Genomic DNA, 6444 nt, shown 5'->3' with positions numbered 1-6444 from the left:
ACATTTAGGTTAAATCATGATGATATTTGGATTCCTCTCGTTGAGACCGTTCCAATGACTATACGCATGAGGATTTTGGTGAAAGTTTGTTGTTCTTCATGTTCTGGGATTTCTGGAAAACGCGTGTGGGAGACGATGAATTCCGAGCGCAAAAGAGTGTTTGATCTGAATCCTCGTTTGAATTTTCGAATAACATGTTTCCCGCGCCACTGTTCACCTAATTACGAAATTGCCATTAATGAATTCAATTAATTATAATATATTCAAATAAATTATAAAAAAATCATAAACACCTTAAAAAACTCATAAAAAATTATTTAAAAATCAGAAAAATGTGTGGATTTTTTTGTTGACTTCCTAATTCCCTGTAGAATTTTGTTGACCTATTTTTGGAGGTTGTGCTTGGAGAAATTTAGTTTGACCTAGGGTTATTTGACATGTATGCAATTTTGATACATTTTGCCATTTTGATTATGAAATCCTCATGCTTATAAAGAAATGTTTGAAATTTTTTGTGGTAATTGTAGACTGGTTGATGGTTATTTACATGTACGTTTTATGAATTTTGGATACCTGGTGTTTGAGTTAGGAATTTTTGAATCTAGGTGTGACAATTTGTGTCACACCTAGTTAGGTCAACTTGCTGGATTTATTTTCATGACCTAGGCTTGTTAGAATGGGATGAAATTTTGCGTGATGGATCATTGACATGTTAAGATGCTATGTGAATTTTGTTGGATTTTTATGTTGCATTTTCAAATTGATTGGTATTTTTCATCTCTGTTGGTCAAATGTGCAAGCTTGTGTGACATAGGTTGGGAATATCCTTGTGAAATGCTCATATGGTATTGGATGTTCATGAAATTTGGTATGAGGGTGGTAGACACGTTGTAGGACATCCCTGTTTTGGTCCCATTCATTTCTTTATTGTTTTCATGGACTTGTGAATTTTTGAAGTGAATGCATGTGTTGATGTTGTGATTTGGCTCATATAATTGTGTCTGTTTTTGTTGATTTTCATTGACATGGTTCCCTTTGTCCAATTGAGCTAAAATTTGACATGCCATACCTTGAATATGTCCTGTTTAGGTGTAAATTATTTGAGGATTTTTGGAATTGTTTTGATATGGAATTGAATGCAATAGTTCTGTTTGGATGTTGGATGTTTCATTTGAACTAGTTTGGATTGTTTTGTGCATAAAATGGATATGGTGAATGGTATGAACATGGGATTAATTGTGTTGGCTTTTGTTTGACATTAATTTGACTTTGGTTAGAGATCCCTTGCTGTTTAGACATTTTTGTCACCTTTGGACCCTAGGCTTGGCCTAGAGGTCCAGTTTCTCACATTTGCTTGATTTTTCAGGATGAAATGCATAATGCCTAAAGGGATTGAGCCAAGTTAATTCAATTGAGATTATTTGTTGTTTGTACACTAACATGACTTGGTTTTGTAGGTTGTGAAGCTTGGGCTTGAGCTTATAGCTTGCCTTGTTGTGCATTGACTTGTATAGTCTGACTGGTTAACATTTGCTGTTTTCTGATTGGTTGTCTGAGATACTGACTGGTTAGCTTTTGTACAGGTACATTTAGTCGCTTCTAGTTCTTTTAAGAACTTGCTTGCTAGCTGCTGCTTGGTTGTGTAGACCATTTGAGGTAGGTCCTCTTGACTTCATGTAGTCTGGAGACCCGGTTTGTTATTTGGCCGGGCAAAATGTCTGAAGTCCTCCTTAAGAGGCGATGATTGTGATTGTTTAATATTGTGCCTAAGCAGGTAAAGTCCTTAATCAAGGCAATTGGTGGAAGGTAGGGATATGCAATCTATCCCCCACTATTCTGTGTGTCGTCCCTCTGCTCACACGGCTGTGTGTTGATGCATTGGGGCACAAACCCAAGATCTGTGCTGTCGCACAATCGAGTCAGAGTCATTGAGCGTAGAAGGGTCCCTCCATTCTGGACCCACGCTCCCTTGTCAGAAGCTCTCCCTGGTCAGGGATAAGAGCTGTGAGGTCTCATCCTCACTTCACCTTTTCATCTGCTTCACCTTAGCCTCGTAATGGCAAGGTTAAGAGCGAATAATACCCATGTACAGACGACTCGCTGAGGCAGTCAAACCTATTGTGTGAGCCCACTTGTTTGGTTATAGTGCGTGCTATGTGGATATCTGTTTGAGATGCTTGTTCTCATTTGATGTATGCTTGAATTATTTTGTATGCTTGTATGCTTGCTTCTTTCCTGGATAGGAGTAGTTTGCTTATGCAAGTAGGATAGAAAACTGAACTTAGGGTAACGATGCATGACAACACTAGGCTCGAGTCCAGCTCCCTGGTAGTGTGTCTTCCCCTGGTTTCTGGCTAGTAATTCAGTCCCTTTCGGGGGAACTACATCGCCCTGATCCTTGTTCCAGACGAGGTATGTAGGCAGGTGGTCGTGCGAGACCACTCCGGGCAACCTTTTTTTTTTTTTTTTTGTGTGTGTTTGCTTGTTATCTGATTGTGTGTTTGGTTCGGATGCCGACGTAAGTCCAGTGAGTGGCTGTCGGGCTCCACGTTTGCCGTTTTTGTGTTTTGGTTCGGATGCTGACGTAATTCCATCGAGTGGTTGTCGGGCTCCATGTTTGCCATCTGTTTGTGCGTTTTGTGTTGTTTGGCGTGCGTAAGCCGAACTACAGTGGCTCTGATTCTCGTTCCAGACGAGATATGTAGGCATAGGATGCGATGTCCTATCGAGCTCCCTTCTCTTAACCCCACCTGCGTTCCCTGTGTGTGTGATGTTTAGCAACCTTTTCTTTTCTTAGAACGTGGATCCCGTCGAGTACGACGGATGTGAGGGGTGCTAATACCTTCCCCTTGCGTAACCGACTCCCTTACCCTTTCTCTTTGGTCGCGAGACCATTTCCTTTCCAGGTTTCTCTGAGCGTTTCCTTTCCCTATCTTGGGATAAATAACGCGCAGTGGCGGCTCTGTGTTGTGTTTTTTATTTGAGTCCCGCCGGTTGATTTTTCGCGGATGCGACACCGAGCCCGTCGGAATCATTTGAGGTTTACTGTGATGCTTCATTGTTGGGTTTGGGTGGTGTGTTGATGCAGAATAAGCAGGTTATAGCTTATGCTTCGAGACAACTGAGGATTCATGAAAGGAACTACCCGACACACGATTTAGAGTTGGCAGCTGTGGTATTTGTTCTGAAGTTATGGAGGCATTACTTGTATGGGTCAAGATTTGAGGTTTTCAGTGACCATAAGAGTTTAAAGTATTTGTTTGATCAGAAAGAGCTGAATATGAGACAGAGGAGATGGTTAGAGTTTCTGAAGGATTATGACTTCGGTTTGAATTACCATCCGGGTAAAGCAAACGTAGTGGCTGATGCATTGAGTCGGAAATCATTGCATATGTCTATGTTAATGGTTAAGGAATTGGATTTAATTGAGCAGTTTAGAGACTTGAGTTTGGTGTGTGAGAGTATTCACAATAGTGTTAAATTGGGAATGTTGAAGTTAACGAGTAGTATTCTGGATGAGATTAGAGAGGGTCAGAAATCCGATGTGCTTTTGGTTGATAAGTTGACTTTAGTGAATCAAGGTCAAGGTGGTGAATTCAGAGTTGATGAGAATGGTATTTTGAAATTTGGGAATCGGGTGTGTATTCCGGATGTTACCGAACTTAAGAAGAGTATTCTTGAGGAAGGACATCGTAGTGGCCTGAGTATTCATCCTGAAGCTACGAAGATGTATCATGATCTGAAAAAGTTATTTTGGTGGCCGGGAATGAAAAGAGAAATTGCGAGTTTTGTTTATTCTTGTTTGACTTGTCAGAAGTCAAAGATTGAGCATCAGAAGCCGTCTGGGCTAATGCAACCGTTGGCTATTCCAGAATGGAAGTGGGATAGTATCAGTATGGATTTTGTTTCTGGTTTACCGAGGACAATTAAGAATTTTGAAGCTATTTGGGTGATTGTTGACAGATTGACGAAATCGGCTCATTTCATTCCGATCAGAATGGATTATCCGTTAGAGAGATTAGTCGAGTTGTATATTGAGAAGATTGTAAGTTTGCATGGTATTCCGTCGAGTATTGTTTCGGACAGAGACCCGAGATTTACATCGAAGTTCTGGGAAGGTTTGCAGAAGGCTTTGGGAACTAAGCTGAGATTGAGTTCTGCATATCATCCGCAGACTGATGGTCAGACTGAGAGGACGATTCAGTCATTAAAGGATCTTTTGAGGGCTTGTGTTTTGGAAAAGGGAGGTGCTTGGGATTGTTATTTGCCTTTGATTGAGTTTACCTACAACAATAGTTTTCATTCGAGCATTGGTATGGCACCGTTTGAAGCTTTGTATGGTAGGAGATGTCGGACGCCTTTATGTTGGTATGAGTCCGGTGAGAGTGCTGTGGTTGGACCGGAGATTGTTCAACAAACTACGGAAAAGATTAAGATGATTCAGGAGAAGATGAGAATTGCTCAGAGTCGTCAGAAGAGTTATCACGATAAGAGGAGGAAGTCACTTGAGTTCCAAGAGGGAGATCATGTGTTTCTTTGTGTTACTCCGATAACTGGGGTTGGTCGAGCTTTGAAGTCGAAGAAGTTGACACCTCGATTTATTGGTCCTTATCAGATTTTGGAGAGGATAGGGGAGGTAGCCTATCGTATCGCTTTACCGTCGTCGCTTACGAATTTGCATGAGGTTTTTCATGTGTCTCAGTTGAGGAGGTACATTCATGATCCGTCGCATGTAGTCCAAATAGATGATGTACAGGTGAGAGAAAACCTGACTGTTGAAACGTCACCTATGAGGATTGAGGATCGAGAGTTGAAGCAGTTGCGGGGTAAAGAGATTGCCTTGGTGAAGGTAGCTTGGGGAGGACCAGCAGGTGGCAATGTGACTTGGGAACTGGAGAGTCAGGTGAAGGAGTCTTATCCGGAGTTATTCGCTTGAGGTATGTTTTCGAGGACGAAAACTCTTTTAGTGGGGGAGAGTTGTAACACCCCGATAATAATATGATAATTATTTAAATTAAGTTAATAATATATTTATTAATTTAATTAGATAATTGGATTATTATTATTATTATTTTTGGAATTATTGAATTATTATTATTATTGGAATAATAATATAAATTGGAAAATATATATATGTTGGAAATAAGGAAAAGAGCCCATTTGGTAAAAAGAGTTTTTACGTGAAACAGAGAAGCGGCTGAAAAGTGGAAAGTGGAGAAAGGGCAAAGAGGAAGAGCAAGGGCAAAGGTTGGAGAAGAGAAAGCTTGAAGCTCAAAGATTTGCCGGATTAATCAGGTAAGGGGGGTTTATCGTCGTTTAATGGGTATTATGGGTTAGCATGTAATGGGTAGTGATAAACCGTTGAATTGACCCTAATTGGGATTTGGAATGCTGAGAAATTGTGATGAATAAGTTGTGTGAAAACTGTAATTGAATCGATAATGGTGTGTGTCGTAAATTTCTGGACGTGTAGCTTTTTACGGAATTAGAATCGGAGGTCCGGAAGTCCTCCAACGGCGGAAAATGCGGAGAATTCTGCATTTTGCTTTGTGTTAGCGCAGGAACAGCTTTCTGTCTTGCGTTAACCGGTTAACCCAGGGCGTTAACCGGTTAACACTGTTATAAATTGTGAAAAAACTGCTGTTTTGTCTGCGTTAACCGGTTAACCCAGGACGTTAACCGGTTAACACTGTTGCGTTTTGCCAGAAAGTGTGTTGTGCTGCGTTAACCGGTTAACCCAGGGCGTTAACCGGTTAACACTGTTGCAGAGTGGAAAAATTGTTAATTTAAATGTTGTGTGCCTAATTGATGGTTGCCTATATCGGTGTGTGATATTGTAGGGATCATTTCCCGCTGTTTTGAACAGTATAGGTATTAGTAGAGTGTGCTAATACTGTGTTTAATTATTTGACATGATATGATGTGTTGATAATGTATGATGGTATGCATAATGTTGTGAATGTGTATGTTATGCATATGTTGCGAATGGACTGTTTTATGACTTAGAGAGTGAGCATCGGTCCATTGTGGATTATTGTTGTGATGTTGCATTGCTAGGTGATTAGCATGCATAATGTGGCCTTTATGGTGGTAGCTAATTCCCATGGTGAGGAATTAGTGATGTTAGTCATTTGGACTGTTTTTGATGTTTGCATGTTAAGTGAATTAGCGTGCATAGCATGGCCCTTGGGGTGGTAGCTAATTCCCATGGTGAGGAATTAGTGATGTGAGTCACTAGGTCTCAAATGAGTGGGACTAGTGAGCTTGGTAGCCGTACCTGGATTTGGTCGGTGAAGTTGAACTATATGTTCACGAATAGTCGGTACCGCATGCATGGAGTCTCATTGCATAATATATGTGTAGTGTATGATATGAATGGATGTATTCCAATGTTATACATGTGTTGTGTTGGCATTGAGCATGAGTATGATTTGTGTTGATATT

This window comes from Lathyrus oleraceus, chromosome 1, assembly GCF_024323335.1.
Source record: "Lathyrus oleraceus cultivar Zhongwan6 chromosome 1, CAAS_Psat_ZW6_1.0, whole genome shotgun sequence".
In the NCBI taxonomy this organism is placed as follows: Eukaryota; Viridiplantae; Streptophyta; class Magnoliopsida; order Fabales; family Fabaceae; genus Lathyrus; species Lathyrus oleraceus.
Note: the sequence above shows the minus strand (reverse complement) of the source record.